At 44.9% G+C, this 16,631-nt stretch overlaps 1 protein-coding gene and 1 long non-coding RNA gene across 6 annotated transcripts in view; one reads left to right on the top strand and one right to left on the bottom strand.

Annotated features, from left to right (window-relative positions):
- The window catches only part of SIL1 (SIL1 nucleotide exchange factor), a 296,046-nt gene that overhangs the window by 241,841 nt on the left and 37,574 nt on the right, over positions 1-16,631 (bottom strand). The window contains exon 1 of one of the 5 annotated variants that reach the window (XM_073801854.1): positions 5,450-5,473. The exons of 2 other annotated variants lie outside the window; for them this stretch is intronic. The gene's annotated coding sequence lies outside the window, so the exon portion shown is untranslated. Of the gene's footprint in view, positions 1-5,310; positions 5,474-16,631 lie in introns of those variants that run through there. 2 more of the 5 variants (XM_033853231.2, XM_033853232.2) reach the window with 2 other exon arrangements.
- LOC141278328 (uncharacterized) lies at positions 6,591-14,426 on the top strand. Its single transcript, XR_012330875.1, has 4 exons — positions 6,591-6,741; positions 9,317-9,464; positions 11,242-11,426; positions 12,481-14,426. It is a non-coding gene; the product is annotated as an uncharacterized lncRNA (long non-coding RNA).

The raw sequence follows: 16,631 nt of genomic DNA on the forward strand, positions 1-16,631 counted from the left end.
TGAGATAATATTATCCTGCTTTCACTAGTTTGGTGTTTGAGGTGTTGAAAAAGCTTATTGTTAACAGCTGGAATTTCTAGATAGAAAACAAGCCTTGATTGTATTAGTGAGACAATATAGGATAAGACCATGCATTCTCAATGAGGGCAAAATCACCCCCAAACGGGTGAAAACTGATTCTTGGGGAAGAAAAAATCTTAGATATTACAACAGTTTGTGGCCCTCCAAAGAGCCACAGTACATAAACAGATACACAGTACATCTGTGGTATTAAAATTCCACTGACTGGAGGCAGGGGGGCAATTAGGGAAAAAAATGTCTCAAAAGGTGCTAATGAAAAAAGGTTGAGAAACACTTGATTAGATGTCCAAAGGGACAACCCAGTTTCCTCAAGAATCTCGTCATACTGGCACCCTAATCTTGCACTTCCGGCCTCCAGAACTGTGGAAAATAACTGTTATTTAAACCACCCAATCTATAGTATTCTGTTATAGCAGCCCATAATTGACTAAGTCACTTCTCAATGCCTCAAATAGTGCCTAGGACACTATTAGGAGAATGAAGGCAGACATGGCCAGCCATCATAACCACACCCTTGTCTATCAGTCTGGGCTAAACATAGTTCAGTTGCTCCTGGATTCTCACTATCTCCAAGGTAGAAAATTGCACAAGTGAGGACGTTTACAGGTTTACACAAGTTTTCAGGTGTAAACTCTTCACAAATCAGGAAAATTCTGACAGGTTCTTCACATGTGTCCTGAGCAGCCTGACTCTTTTATGAGGTTTTTATCCCAAAGACAAACTCAATTACTGTTGAAGCTAGTAATCAGGGGTTACCGACAGCCCCACCTGAATGACAACAGGCTATCCTCCCCTACTCAGCCGTAAAACCCTTGGTGAAAGTAAATAAAGAAAAGAAAAGGGCAGGATATTCCTTCCTTATAATTAAAATAAGAAGCTCTATGTTATGGAAGACTAAGGCTTGCAGCTTAAAGCCGACTCAGAGAAGGATAAAGCATTCATCCTTGCTCAGAAAGAGAAAAGATTAGCTCCACAAGGACAGGTCTCCAAATTGACACCAAATCCAGGCATTAGAGATTCCTGTGCTACAGAGCGTGATCTAAGCACCAGCTGAGGCCCCAGAGAAAAATCCCCAGCAATCCACAACCAAGGGGCTGGCATTGTAAGAATGTTCAGATTAGCTTTCCTGAAAAGAGGCTTACTCCAAGAAACTGGCAGATGGCCTCCACAGCACAGCTTCACTCAGGAAAGGATAGAAAATGAATGAAAAATAGAACTACCATACAACCCAGCAATCCCACTACTGGGCATATACCCTGAGAAAACCATAATTCAAAAAGAGTCATGTGGGCTTCCCTGGTGGCGCAGTGGTTGAGAGTCTGCCTGCCGATGCAGGGGACGTGGGTTCGTGCCCTGGTCCGGGAAGATCCCACATGCCGCAGAGCAGCTGAGCCCGTGAGCCATGGCCCCTGAGCCTGCGCATCCAGAGCCTGCACACCGCAACGGGAGAGGCCACAACAGTGAGAGGCCTGTGTACCGCAAAAAAAAAAAAAAGAGTCATGTACCACAATGTTCATCGCAGCTCTATTTACAATAGCCAGGACATGGAAGCAACCTAAGTGTCCATCAACAGATGAATGGATAAAGAAGATGTGGCACATGTATACAATGGAATGTTACTCAGCCATAAAAAGAAACGAAATTGAGTTATCTGTAGTGAGGTGGATGGACCCAGAGTCTGTTATAAAGAGTGAAGTCAGAAAGAGAAAAACAAATACCGAACTGGGAGATTGGGATTGACATGTATACACTGATGTGTATAAAATGGATGACTAATAAGAACCTGCTGTATAAAAAAATAAATAAAATTCAAAAAAAAAAAAAACCCTATCATGAGTACCATTAACTGAGACCACTCCCTGGCTCTACATTTCCTAAACTATAAAACGGGTGTAAGAATATCTACACCCCATAAAAAAAAAAGAAAAGAAAAGAAAAAAGAATACCATATGCTAACACATATATGAAATCTTAAAAGAAAAAATGGTTCTGAAGAACCTAGGGGCAGGACAGGAAGAAAGACGGAGACATACAGAATGGACTTGAGGACATGGGCAAGGGTAAGCTGGGACGAAGTGAGAGAGTGGCATGGACATATATACACTACCAAATGTAAAACAGCTAGTGGGAAACAGCCGCATAGCACAGGGAGATCAGTTCTATGCTCTGTGACCACCTAGAGGGGTGGGATAGGGAGGGTGGGAGGGAGACACAAGAGGGAGGGGATATGGGGATATATGTATACATATAACTGATTCACTTTGTTATACAGCAGAAACTAACACAACATTGTAAAATAAAGCAATTATACTCCAATAAAGATGTTAAAAAAAATGAATGAAGAAAAAGACAGGAGGCAGGATGAGAAGGTCTGAGCATGAATCCACAAACATAAATGAAATAACAATTAGAAGGCATCCACCTATATGGAAAAAGGCACAACTTGCCTTTACAAACGCTCCTGTCTTTTTGAATATTCTCATTTATAGCAAATCTTCATTCTTTGAGGGTGAAAACAGTTATTGCATTCCTATGTCCCAAGAGCTTTCATATTACTACCTCATTTAACCACTCTTTAAAATATTATTCCCATTTTTATCCATTGGAAAAACCAACCCTACGAGGTGAAATAACTTGTCCAAGGTCATATGGCTAATAAGAAATAGATTCAGAATCAAAACTCATGTTCAGGGGCTTGCCTGGTGGCGCAGTGGTTAAGAATCCACCTGCCAATACAGGGGACACGGGTTCGAGTCCCAGTCCGAGAAGATCCCACATGCCATGGAGCAACTAAGCCCGTGCACCACAACTACTGAGCCTGCGCTCTAGAGCCCACACACCGCAATTACTGAGCCTGTGCGCCACAACTACTGAGGCCCGCACGCCTAGAGCCCGTGCTCCACAACAAGAGAAGCCACCACCACAGCGAGAAGCCCGCACACTGCAACGAAGAGTAGCCCCCGCTCGCCGCAACTAGAGAAAGCCGGCGCGCAGCAACGAAGACCCAACGCAGCCAAAAATAAATAAATAAATTTTTTTTTAAAAAAACTCATGTTCAGGGAATTCCCTGGCAGTCCAGTGGTTAGGACTCTGCCCTTTCACTGCCGAGGGCCCGGGTGCAATCCCTGGTAGGGGAACTAAGACCCCACAAGCCACGCCGTGTGGCCAAAAAAAAAAAAAACTCACGTTCACCACTAGGTCCACTTCAAATGAACTGTTAATTCATCTGAAGTCAAGGGACAAGACTGCTTACCCATGCCATTTGGGGTTTAAAAAAAAAAAAGTATGGTATCATGTATTAATGAAACTGATCTCTCATATGGTTCAAAAATGTCTCCGTCAGAGTTGGATTTTCAAAACTACTTTGTACAAAGGCCATATCAAAAAAAAATTTTTTTTATATGGGAATTCCCTGGCAGTCCAGTGTTTAAGACTCCACTTCCAATGCAGGGGACACAGGTTCGATCCCTGGTCAGGAAACTAAAATCCCATATGCCGGGTGGTGCAGCCAAAAAAAACAAAAACAAAAAACAAAGGCCATATCACTTAAGTGATGCCACCCACAACCCCGTCCACTTGCACCTACACATTACCATTCTAAAGGAGAACAAGACTCAGTGAGAATTAAGTTCTGGCATGTTCATTTCAAACCCTTTTTTTTAACTTTCAGTTTCACTTCATTATCCTTTTCTCCTGTCAATGAAACACACCAGGGCTCAAAATTGGCCTCTGCAGAGAATAGCTCCTATTCAAAGACAGTAGGAAAGGTGAAGAAAGCAGGAATCAGAGGACAAGGCAATTTCTCATTCCTGAGCTACCACATCCCTACTAACATACTCCCCATTCCCATCGTCTGTAAAATGGGAGCAATAAGTCTTTTCTGTTGCCAATTTCATCAGAACAGCACATGTATTAATTAGCTGATAAAATTCACCAAACACCCAAAAGAAAGGTAAAAATAAATCTGGTGTGGCAACACCTTTAAAACCCAAGGTCCATGTTCTCAACTGAAGCCACAGACCAAGTCCTGATCCATTTTGAACAAACATCAATCCTAATATCCTCATGTCCTGACTCCCATCAAAATCCTATCCAATCTCCAAATCTGGCTAGTTTTATCATAAAAGAAAAGAGCTTGGGTAGGTTGGGAGCTAAAAACACACACAGATACAAAACACATCTTTCACACTGTCAAAACAAACACTGTGTTTATAAAAATCAATTTCTTCTCTTAGCAAACATGGAGGATTCATTCCTTACCTGCCTACCTAGTCTGGGTTTAATCTAACCCCCTCAATCCCCCAAAGCAGTTTGCCTTTTTGTTTTGTTTTATTTAGGCCGGAAAGCCAGCTGGACTTGAATCGAGGCCAAGCATTTGAAAATATTAGAAAATTGATCTTACATATGAATCATATTTTTTAAATTATTATTATTTTTTAAGGCATCAAACAGCCCTCTAGCTCCTCTAGTGCAAAGGAAACCCCCACTGGCCTCTTAGGTGTTGAGCATTTCCTGACTCCTTGTTTTTCCCACATGGGGCTCATATTTCAAATGATTTTCTCCTGCCTTCTTTGCCAGAGAATTTCAAAGCGAGGATTTCCGGACCACCTAAATCAGAACCACCTGGGAAGGATTGCAGGTGCCCATGCCCCACTTTACCTGAAATTCCTGTAAGTAAAACCCAGGGATATGCACAACCTTCTGGGTGATCTGAAACACACCCAAGTCTCTAACCCCTACTTTAAAGGCAAGTATTTCATCTACCAGGGCAAAGGATAACACAAGACAGGAGTGGAAATACGACGCGGGTAGGGCTCAATTCCACATGGTGAAGAGACACCAGAATGTCAACACTGGAGCAGCTGGACAAATGCAGAAACTGAGGCCGGGAAAAGGGAACAGGGAAGGGAACTAAAACAGATGCGAAGCCAAAAGCCCGTCTCGGAGGCCCACTGCCTCATCTCCTGGCCTTTAAACAGGGTTACGGGAGACGTTTTGAGAGGGAGAAGTAGGGAAGGCAGCCTTGGGCTGAGAGGCCAGGTCTGAGGAAACCAGTGAGGAGCCCAGAGTCCCCTTGTACGTCCCGCTTCGCAGACACTGGGGCGGGCGATATGTAGGGACCCCACAACAGTGCCGGGAAGGCGCCGGGGCCTCTGGCAGGAGGAGACCCGGGCAGCGCCCTGAGCCCCAAGCCCAGGCCCAGGGCCGGGCAGCCCTCACCGCCCCTACCTTCGGCTTCCCGCCCGGCAGCCGAGGGGCAGACACAACCCCCACAATTCCAGGCGGCCGCAGCGGCAACCAGCTCCCTGTACGCAGACGCAGCGGCCACCGTCAGAAGCCGTGAGCGCGCGGCTGTTATGTCACTCGCCTCCTCGCCCAACTGTCGTCTCCTGGACAGCGTACGGCCGCCTCACTCCCTTTCCCGCACTCTGAGTTGTCAGCCCCACCCCTCCCGGCTTCTGTTAAGTCCCGCCCCCTAGCGTCTATCTGAGAGCAAACCTCCTGGAACTTATTTACCCCAGTATCCCTCCGCCAGCGTGAGGTACCCGCGGGCCTAGTTTTGCTCCTAAACCAGAGCTTAACTTCTTTCTAGCGGAATGATCATCAGAAAGAAGTCAAAGGTGAGACTGCCCTGGTGGTCCAGGGGTTAAGACTCCGGGCTTCCACTGCAGGGTACGTGGGTTCAATTCCTGGTTGAGAAACTAAGATTCCCACAAGCCGCATAGTATAGCCAAAAAGAAACCAGAGGTGGTAGGGAGTAAAAAATCAAACTGGTGTGATTCAATTGGGATAAAGCAGTAAGAAGTCTGAAGCAATAAACAGTCCTTAGAAAATTTATGCAGAGTAGGACACCAGCAAGTCACCTACTTTATATACTTATGTAATGTGTGAATTGAAAACGACTAATTATTTTAAAAATAAAAGTCACCATCAGCTCTAATTCCGTTCTACCACTGAATATCTTATTTATATATGCCAGGTGTTGTGTATACATTATATTTACTTCTTATAACTTCTTTTTTTTTTTTTTTTGGCTGCGTTGGATCTTTGTTGCTGAAGGCGGGCTTTCTCTAGTTGCGGCGAGTGGGGGCTACTCTTCGTTGCAGTGCACAGGCTTCTCATTGCGATGGCTTCTCTCGTTGTGGAGCATGGGCTCTAGGCGTGCGGCCTTCAGTAGTTGTGGCTCGCGGGCTCTAGGGCGCAGGCTCAGTTGTTGTGGTGCACGGGCTTAGTTGCTCTGCGGCATGTGGGATCTTCCTGGACCAGGGCTCGAACCCGTGTCCCCTGCATTGACAGGCAGATTCTTAACCACTGCGCCACCAGGGAAGCCCCTCATAACTTCTTAAGATCAGAGCTGTCACCCCCTTTTTATAGATGGGGAAGCTGTGGCTCAAAGAGGTTGAAAGACATACAAGTTCATACAGTCTGAAAGTGCTATAACTGGGAATTTAAGTCAGAGAAAGGATAATCTAAACAATAAGAGCAAACAATCAACCTATCTGTTTAGTTCCTTTCCCTTTTCCATGTATTATGTGAGCTTCTAGCAGTTAATCTACTTTCTTGATTATGTTTACTTCAAGCAGATGGAAGATTGACTTCACAGCCATGAACAAACTTTGGTTAGTAGCCTGGGAAGAGAGAACAAGCCCCTAGGCTTCAGTGAGTAGTGCCACTTTATTAGAAAAACCTACATAAGATACTTCTCTGGGACTGGGTGGGAAAGGACAGGGAACAGCTCACTTTTCCCATGGAACACCCAGGAGGCTGGTGAGAATAGCTGGGCCCAGGAATAATTCTAGTTTGTGTCACTGCCTAGTACCACGAGGACAGATAATAAATGTTCAACAAGTATTTACTGCATCAGTGGTACATTGCATAGTGAACATATAAATTACAACTGAGCCTGACACAAGTTATAAAAAAGATATTAATAAAGTACTACAAGAGTAAGATGCTTAAAAATAGAATAACTCAAATCTCAGAATTCATACTTAAATGCATGAGCCAAGAGAAGAGTCCAGCTGGACACAGAGCTGCCAACACTCACAGGAGCCTGGCTTCCTTCTTGGGACAGATCTAACCAGCTCAAATATGTGCAGAAGGAAAATTCTGTATCCCCCCAATCCCCAAACCTCTAAAAGCCCTGATTGAGAACCCCTTCCCAGGGCAACTAGCTCCAAGCTCAAGCCTATTGAGCTGCTAAAATCAGAGTGCAGGGCTGGGCCTAAGCAGATTGCCTCTACTCTTGTGGCCCCCAAACAAGGAGGACCACTGTAAAGGTGGAAAGTTTGAAATCCAAGGATCAGATTGGGTGGTGGGATTACGTTGGTCTCTTCTCTGTTTCCCTGTATTACTCTTGGAATTGAGCAGAAATAAGTTTTAAATTTCCTTTTCAATAAGTAAACAACAACTAAAAAGCCTTCTGTCCCTTACAACTCTGTTGGAGAGCTTCCAAGTTCCCTCTTTCACTCCCCAGAAGAGCAAAACCTTGGAAAGGTAAAGAGCCTGGGGAACCACCTTCAACCTTGCCACCATCAATTAAAGGAAACCACAGCAGCACCCACCCCCAGAGCCCTGGCTAGGCAGAGATTTATATGATCGATCTGGCCTACCTCAACAAGCAAAATGTGTGGATAGATCATTTCTCCTCTGATCAAACTTTCCCAATTAATCTCTGACAAGCCTGATACCCAGTTGTGTGAAAGCATTCCTGACATCAGGAATTGGCTCCCTGCTCTCTCTGGATGGCCCTAGAATGTTGAGTGTGGGGAGCCGGAGCCCTAGCTCTCTGTCTCACCACCCCATTGTCCTGCCCCCTCCTCTGTGTGTACCCCCCAATCCCAGCTCTCACCATACACTTTATTTTTTTTAATTTATTTAATTAATTTATTTGGTTGCAGCAGGTCTTAGTTGCAGCAGGAGGGCTCCTTAGCTGTGGCATACAAACTCTTAGTTGCGACGTGCATGTGGGATCTAGTTCCCTGGCCAGGGATCGAACCCGGGCCCCCTGCATTGGGAGCATGGAGAGTCTTAACCACTGCGCCACCAGGGAAGTTCCTCACCATACACTTTAAATCCTGCTGCCAGGAATCACTTCTGAACTCCAGACATTTTATTTACTTGAACATGAGTACTGTGCTACATGCGGTGAGGATACATCTCTGATACTATCCCACCTGTTCTTACCCTTAAAGAGCTCAGAGTCAGATGAGAGACACAGAAATGTAAACAGATCAAATCAACACAGTCCAGCAAGGGCCATAAAACAGAAATTTTAACAAAAAGCTATAAGTTCACACTTCTGTCTATCTTTCCAGATCCCTTATGTGAATAAAACTTTTTCACATTCATCATCTTGTTTGCTTCAGACAGCCCTATGAGGCAGATGGGGCCAATTTTTATCCCCATTTTACAAATAAAAGAAAAACTCTTCTCTCTGAACTCTTCAGAGCTGTGCTGTCCAACACAGTAGCCAATAGCCACATGCAGTATTTAGATTGAAATTAATTAAAATTAAATAAAATTTTAAGCTCAGTTCCTTAGTCACACCAGTCACATTTCAAGTGCTCAAGAGCCACATGTGGCTAATGTCTACCATATTAGACAGTGCAGATTATGAAACATTTCCATCACCGCTAAAAGCTCTGTTAGAAACAGTGCTTTAGAGGTCCTGAGAGGCTGAGAGTCAGTGCAAGGGCAGGACTGTGAAGCTAGAGAGAGCTCTCTGCGTTCCCAGAAAAGCTAAATCGAGCTGCCAGCATGGAAGAAGCAAGAAGCTGAGGGGAGGGGCTTCCCTGGTGGCGCAGTGGTTGAGAGTCCGCCTGCCGATGCCGGGGACACAGGTTCGTGCCCCGGTCCAGGAAGATCCCACATGCCACGGAGTGGCTGGGCCCGTGAGCCATGGCTGCTGAGCCTGCGCTTCCGGAGCCTGTGCTCCGCAACGGGAGAGGTCACAACAGTGAGAAGCCCGCGTACCGCAAAAAAAAATAAAAGCTGAGGGGCACTGCCGAGGAGACCAAGAGGAACTGGCCGTCTGAACCAGGGTCCTCTACTACCTGTGCTGCACTCAGATGGAGTAGGTGGCAGCAGCTAAGGCAGGGCAAAGATGAGATGACCTCTGCCCTGGGACTGGGCACACTTGAGCCCATCAGCAGCTTCCTTGGTGCCAGTCAGGAATTCTAGGTCTCTCTAACCCAGGAGACATCAACGACCCCAGTGTCTGTGCTTTGCTCAGGTGCATTTCTGAAGGCCTCAGTAGCAGAAAAGGAGAATTTTAAAAACAGTGTTTTCAGCCCCTGAGAAAGGGATGTGAGGCCTCTGGATGGCAGCCTCCCACCTGCTAGAAGGCTTTGGCATCTCCAGGGGGTTTTGGCCAGAAAAAGGTAAGTAAATTTAAGCTGCACTTGCTTTCAGCTAAACAGGCCTCTCTGGTTCAAAGGGAAAGCACACAAAAGAAGAGACTCAGAAGACAGACAAGATTCAAAGGGTTGGGCTTCCCTGGTGGTGCAGTGGTTGCGAGTCCACCTGCCGATGTAGGGGACACAGGTTCGTGCCCCGGTCCGGGAAGATCGCACATGCCGCGGAGCGGCTGGGCCCGTGAGCCATGGCCGCTGAGCCTGCGCGTCCGGAGCCTGTGCTCCGCAACGGGAGAGGCGACAACAGTGACAGGCCCGCATACCGAAAAAAAAAAAAAAATTCAAAGGGTTCTCACCAAACAGCTCCCACTGAGGCCAAAGCTAAACCCCAAGAACCATGATTCTGTCTCCAGAAACACCTTCAACCACACACCTACTCATGTACACAGACATTTGACACAAATGTACTGCCTATGGGCACCCACAAAGGCACTGAATCACAGGAACACACACACAGAGCAGACAGCTACAGCCGCATAACAAAGCATCCACAGTCATTTATTTAGCAATTTGGGCAGGGCTTGGCAGGGAAGAATAGACTCTGCTCTATGCACTGTCCACTGGCGTGGCTCAACTAAGGCATGGTTCTCACTCACATGGCTGGCAGTTGCCTCTGGCTGTCAGTTGGGACCTCAGCTGGGGCTGTCAGCCAAGACACTGACAAGTGGCCTCTCCCAGGATCTGCTTGGCCTCCTCACAACTTAGTGGCTGGTTTCCAAGAATGAGCATCCCAAGAGAACCAAGCATTAAGGTGCATGGTATTTTTACGATCTAGCCTCAGAAGTCACGTAGCATTATTTCTGCCGTACTCTATTGGTTGAACCCTTCTCTCCTCTGACATTGTCCCTAATAAAGGTCCCCAAGCACCAAAGCTTTGGGAGATCACATGTGGAGAATAAGGCTTGCCATGTGGCACGTCACAGGACGTTGGATCATCAAATCCAATATCGTTGTCAGCAGAGAGCCTAGAATTGGGGTTGTAGAGCAGTGTAAGAACAGGCTTTGAAATTGGACAGACGTTTTAAGTCGTGACTGCCCCTCACTAGCTAAGCAAGTTGCTTTAACTTTAAGCAATGTTAGAGGTGTGTTTCCTTATTTGTAAAAAGGAGATAATATTAGTACTCACCTCAGTAATTGTTATGGAGATTAAATGGGATAATATATATAAAGCATTCAGCCCGGTGCCTGGCACAGTAAGTGCTGAATAGTTCTCAGTTATTACTATTCTTTTCCATGCCTGTTGGCTACACAGATGTTGTGCTAGAAGCTGGGCAAAGTTAACTCACACACATATACACATGTGGGTACTTATAGACTCACACAGGGGATCCGGCTTTATATCCCTACTTATATTCTAAGTAATTATCCCACTCTCAGACGTACACATATTACACACATATTATACATCATGCCCAGACTCTATAGGAGCTTTTGCAGAAAGGTTAGAAGAGGTATTACTAAGGCAGACAAATCCTCCTTCCAGTCAAAAATGAGACACAAAAAAACAAAAGGTATGGCAGTGTCTCTGGGACAGAGGGTTTCAAGGGGGTTCTTCTGGGGAAAAGAATACTGCATTTTCTGAGCCGGGTTAGAGTGACAAGTTGAATGTGGTTTTTCTCAGCAGTGTCTTTATTAGTCCATATGTTGGAGCACACAACAGGCCAGCTCAGGTGTCAAGGGGCTGGTCACATGCAACTAATCATTCTTATTTGTTTACCTAGTGTGGCTTCCCATTTCCCCACAGCCTCTGCAGAGACGCCCAGGGTGGGAGGCATTGGCACCAAGATCATTATGGAATTATGAGACCCATCGAACCATCATTAGAGCCACTGTGGGGAAATAAATCTTCCCTGGCTAGAACTGGACTGCACAGCCATGGGAACCCTCCTAATGTGTGTTCCTCAGGAACTGGCAGAGCTGAAGAGTGGGGTAAGGTTAAGGGGTCCTTCTCCAGGGCTGGGGATCTAGGGGCTCTGGCCTTGTCCACTCCTCATCCTGGGGAACAACGATAATAATGACAACCTAATGTTAAACAGAACTTTACAGTTTATATCACTTTCTTGCATTCATTATACCATTTAATTCTCATAGGAATCCTGTGAGATGCAGGATACATTGTCCCTCATTAACCAAAAAGGAAACTGAAGTTCAAATACTCTGAGAGATGCGGCATGGTAGAGATGACCCATGGAACATGTGGAATGGAGTGCTTCTGAGAGTCCAGTTAGACCTCAGCTTTGATCTAGCTGCAAATCTAATATTTTCATATTACAAATAGGTCAGCTTTTATCTACCAGAGTATATCCATTAGTTAACAAATTTATTGAGTTCATAAGCCAGGTGGTTGGTATGCTAAGAGCTGGCAATATATGGTGAGTGAGCTGACTTAGTCCTCAAGTAAATTAAAGAAAGCCTCAACTTTTTTGCACTCCTGTCATTCAGAGGTGGGTTATATTTCCCCTCCCTTTGAATCTGGGTTGGCCTGTGACTGCTTTGACCAATGGAGTACAGAAGAAGTGACACTCTTCAATTATAAGCCCCATCTTTCAGAGTTTCCATTTTGGTTTTTTGGATACCTGAGCCACTCTTTCATAAGTCCAATCACTCTGAGGGAGGGACAGTACGGAAAGGGGCCCAGGTGAGCCCAGGCTTCCAGCTGACTTGCCAAGGTACCAGACATATGAGTGAAGCCTTCTTGGACCCTCTAGACCAGACCAATTTCTAGCTGAGTGCCGATGAGCGGTGCCAGTCAATATCACATAGAGCAGAAGAATCATCCAACCAAACCCTTTCTGAAGTCCTGTTGCACAAAATCATGCGATGTAACAGAATGGTTGTTTTGGCAAACCTCTTCTATAAAGGGCCAGATAGTAAATACTTTAGGCTTTGTGGGCCACGTACCAACTCTGTCACATATTGTTCTTGTTTAGGGGGTTTCTTTTACAACCGCTTAAAAATGTGAAAAAAGTTCTTAATTTTTCAGTTATATAAAAACAGGTGTGGTGCAGTGGTTAAGAAGCCACCTGCCAATGCAGAGGACACGGGTTCGAGCCCTGGTCCAGGAGGATCCCACATGCCGCAAAGCAACTAAGCCCACAACTCAGTAGTTGTGCACCACAACTACTGAGCCTGCATTCTAGAGCCTGTGAGCCGCAACTACTGAAGCCCGTGTGCCACAACTACTGAAGCCCACGTGCCTAGAGCCCGTGTTCCGCAACAAGAGAAGCCACCGCAATGAGAAGCCTGCGCATCGCAACAAAGAGTAGCCCCCACTCGCCGCAACTACAGAAAACCCACGCAGCAACGAAGACCCAGTGCAGCCAAAAATAAATAAATTAATTAATTAATTTAAAAACAACAACCAAAAAAACAGGTGGTAGGCTGGATGTGGCACATGGGTCCTGCTATGCCAACCTCTGCTTTAGGCCACTAAGGTTTGGGGTAGTTTGTTACCTAGAAATAGCTAGCCAGAACAGTCCCTTCCTTCATGAAGCTAGAAGACTGCGAGGAAGACAACATAAAACAAAAAAACAATTACTAGTTAATCAGATTGCTACATATGCTCTAAATGCCATGGGACTTTAACAACACTGATGGCTCCAGGAAAGGACTCCCCCCGAAAGGTAACATTTAGACTGAGACTTGAAGGATGACTATAAGTTTGCAGGTGAAAAGAAACAAAGAAGCATATAGTGGGCCCACCATTTTGGTTCAGTGTGGGACTCTCTGAAGGGCAATACTAGTTCCAGAGCTCTCTCTTGGATTGGCGAAGGACTTCTTCCTCCACCCAATCTTCTTCTGCCTCCTGCCTTTCATAGGTATTGTTCCCTATGAACATCTGGAACCCTGAACCCAGTCTCAGTTCCTGCCTCTGGAAAACCCAACCCATGACACTTGCTAAAACAAAAAGGGAATGTATTGACTCACGTACGTGGAGAGTCTACAGGCAGAGTCCTGAGTGTCAAGCAGAGGTAGGTTTAGAGCTCCAACTAGGGTGACCAACATGGGACACAGGACTTTCAGTCCTAAAACCAGGAAGGTCACAGACAAACTCCAATGTATAACCAGGTCTTGATCTTTCCATGGCTTGGCTCTACTATCACCTGGGTGGGATAATTCAGTCTCAGGCTCTACACAAAGCAAGACAGGTCAGCACGTTCAGACCCTGTATTCTCTCAAGTTGGAGACCTGCAAGAGGGAAACTAGTTTGCTACCCTTATAGCTCTAAATAATTGGATTGAGTCTTATTGGCTCTCATTGGCCTGCTTGAGTCATGTGCCCTTATTTTTTAAGTTTAGTGTTTTTTGTTTTGGGGGGCAGTTTTTTGGCTGCACCACGCGGCATGAGGAACTTCCCCAACCAGGGATGGAACCTGCACTCCCAGCAGTGGAAGGGCATAATCTTAACCACTGGACCACCAGGGAAGTCCCAAGTTTAGTATTTTTTTAATTGACATAATTCATTTACTAAAAATTCATCCTTTTAAAGTATGAAATTCAGTAGTTTTTAGCGTACTCACAATGTTGTACAATTATCACCACTATCTAATTCCAAAACATTTTCAGCACCTCAAAGAGAAACCCCAGACCCATTAGCAATCATCCCCATTCTCCCTTCCTCCAATCCCTGGCAGTCACTAGTGTACTTTCCGTCCCTGTAGCTTTGCCTATTCTGCATATTTCATATAAATGGAATCATATAACATATGGCCTGTGTTCTTTCACTTAGCACAATGTTTTCAAGTTTCATCCATGTTGTAGCATGAATTAGTACTTCATTCCTTTTTATGGCTGAATAATATTACCCTTGTATGAATATACCAACATTTTATTTATCCACTCATCACATTATGGACATTTGGGTTGTTTCCATTTTTCATTGTTATGAATAATGCTGCTATGAACATTCCTATACAAATTTTTATTTGAAGACCTGTTTTAAATTCCCTTGGGTATACACCTAGGAGTAGAATTGCTGGATCATATGGTAACTCCATGTATGGCCCCATTTTTTAATCAATCACTGTGGCCTGGAGGATGGAATCGTCTGATTGGTTTAAACCTAAGTCACGGGCTCTACTCCTGGTGCTGAGGGTGGAGTCAGTTTCACTAGAACAACACGGACTGAGGAGAGAATGATGTTTCACCAGAAGGGAACGTGGAACAGATAGCAGATGCAGGGTGAATGGACTCGAGGCAGCAAATCCACAGATGACCACTGCAAATAACTACTTTACTGAATGCTTACTGTGACCCAGGCACTGTGCTAAGTACATGCATTATCTCATTTAACCCTGCTAGCAACTTCATGAGGTTTCTACTATTATTCCTATTTTACAGATGAGGAAACTGAGCCTCAGAAAAGTTGAGTAAGTTGCCAAGTTTGTGTATCCGGGAGGTGGGAATTTGAACCCAGTTCTGATTGCAAAGCAAAGTGTCAGAGAAAAAACAGATTTTGAGTTATTTCAAAGTGTATCTACTAGAGGCTCTTTTATTTCATTTGCCCAACATTGTTATAATCATTGTAGAAGAGTCTGTGTAACCAAAAATTTCCTTTTATATCAGGAACAGGGAAGAACAGGTTTTATAATGAAAAAAATCACAGTTGACATTTTTTTCCTTTAGATTTCCAAGTAAGCTTCCAACTTAGTGAGATACTGCATCATTGGCATTGAAATTAAGCAGCAATATTTCTCAGAAAGCCCCCATGCTTCTTGTAACCAACCATCTTTTTCAAATAGGTCTAGCCGAAATTCAGCTAAATTTTTCTTGTCATGAGATTAGGAAATGCAGAACACCACATCCTCCCACCACATTAACCTCCCTCAGACATGATTTACAAGAGCTCTTATCATAGGCTCTTCTGCAGTCCTCATGGTGAGGACCTGAGGCCAGGGATTTCTGACTCTCTGCTCCAGTAGACCAGAGCTTGGGCAGTGTGAGATGGGTGGGACAGAAGATGTGAGGTTGCCAAAGAGTTGAAAGGGTACAAGGAGTTGCATTTCATTGCCCCCACACCCTCTGCCGAATCCAAAAAGCCAGTCTTTGGAATATCATGGAAGAATAACTTCATATTAAGCTGCATACTGTATTAAGCTTCATACTAAGCTTCAGGCTTACAGCAAGCACCACACTGACATTTAAGAGACTTCCTCCCACCACCTCCTCCTCCCCAGTATACACACATCCCCACCAAAGCAACTTGCATCCTAAGCCCTTAAAAGATTTACTGCCAGTATCACAGACAAATTAGTGAATGCTCCAGCAGTTGTTTCCAAAGACAGGACACTCATTTGCATGAGGAGTTGCATGCCATCTGCATTATATTTGCAAGTAATTTGCATATCATGTCTGCCCTGTCAGAATGTACATAAATCCTTTATACTTTTGCTTTTTTATTTTCTAAAAAGGACTACGCCTCCACATCCTGCCCAGACTGTCTGGTAAAATTACCAGTCGAGTATTCCTAGCTTGATTGTGAAGAGCCTCACATGCCATGCTAAGGAGATCTCGAACTGTAGCGAATCCCCAAGGATATCAGAAACCAGTTTGAGATGCTTCCTTCATTCATTTATTCAACAAATCTTTACTGAATACCTACAATGTGCCAGACACTGTTCTGGGTGCTGAGGATATATCTTTGAACAATGAGATAAAAATAATTACAGCATTAAAAATTAAATGCTGGGGACTTCCCTGGTGGCGTAGTGGTTAAGAATCTGCCTGCCAATGCAGGGGACATAGATTTGAGCCCTGGTCCAGGAAGATCCCACATGCTACAGAGCAACTAAGCCCGTGCGCCACAACTACTGAGCCTGCACTCTAGAGCCCATGAGCCACAACTACTGAGCCTGTGTGCCACAACTACTGAAGCCCACACACCTAGAGCCCATGCTCCACAACAAGAGAAGCCACTGCAATGAGAAGCCCACACACTGCAATGAAGAGTAGCCCCCACTCGCCACAACTAGAGAAAGCCCGCGCACAGCAATGAAGACCCAACGCAGACAAATTAATTAATTAATTAATTATTTAAAAAATTAAATGCTGTCATTTCAGAAGATCACTTCTCACCAACCCAATCAATAAATACAAGTGCAAACCAACACTAAAATCTCAAAGTGTTTGGCTATAA

This window comes from Tursiops truncatus, chromosome 3 (assembly GCF_011762595.2).
Source record: "Tursiops truncatus isolate mTurTru1 chromosome 3, mTurTru1.mat.Y, whole genome shotgun sequence".
Classification (NCBI taxonomy): Eukaryota; Metazoa; Chordata; class Mammalia; order Artiodactyla; family Delphinidae; genus Tursiops; species Tursiops truncatus.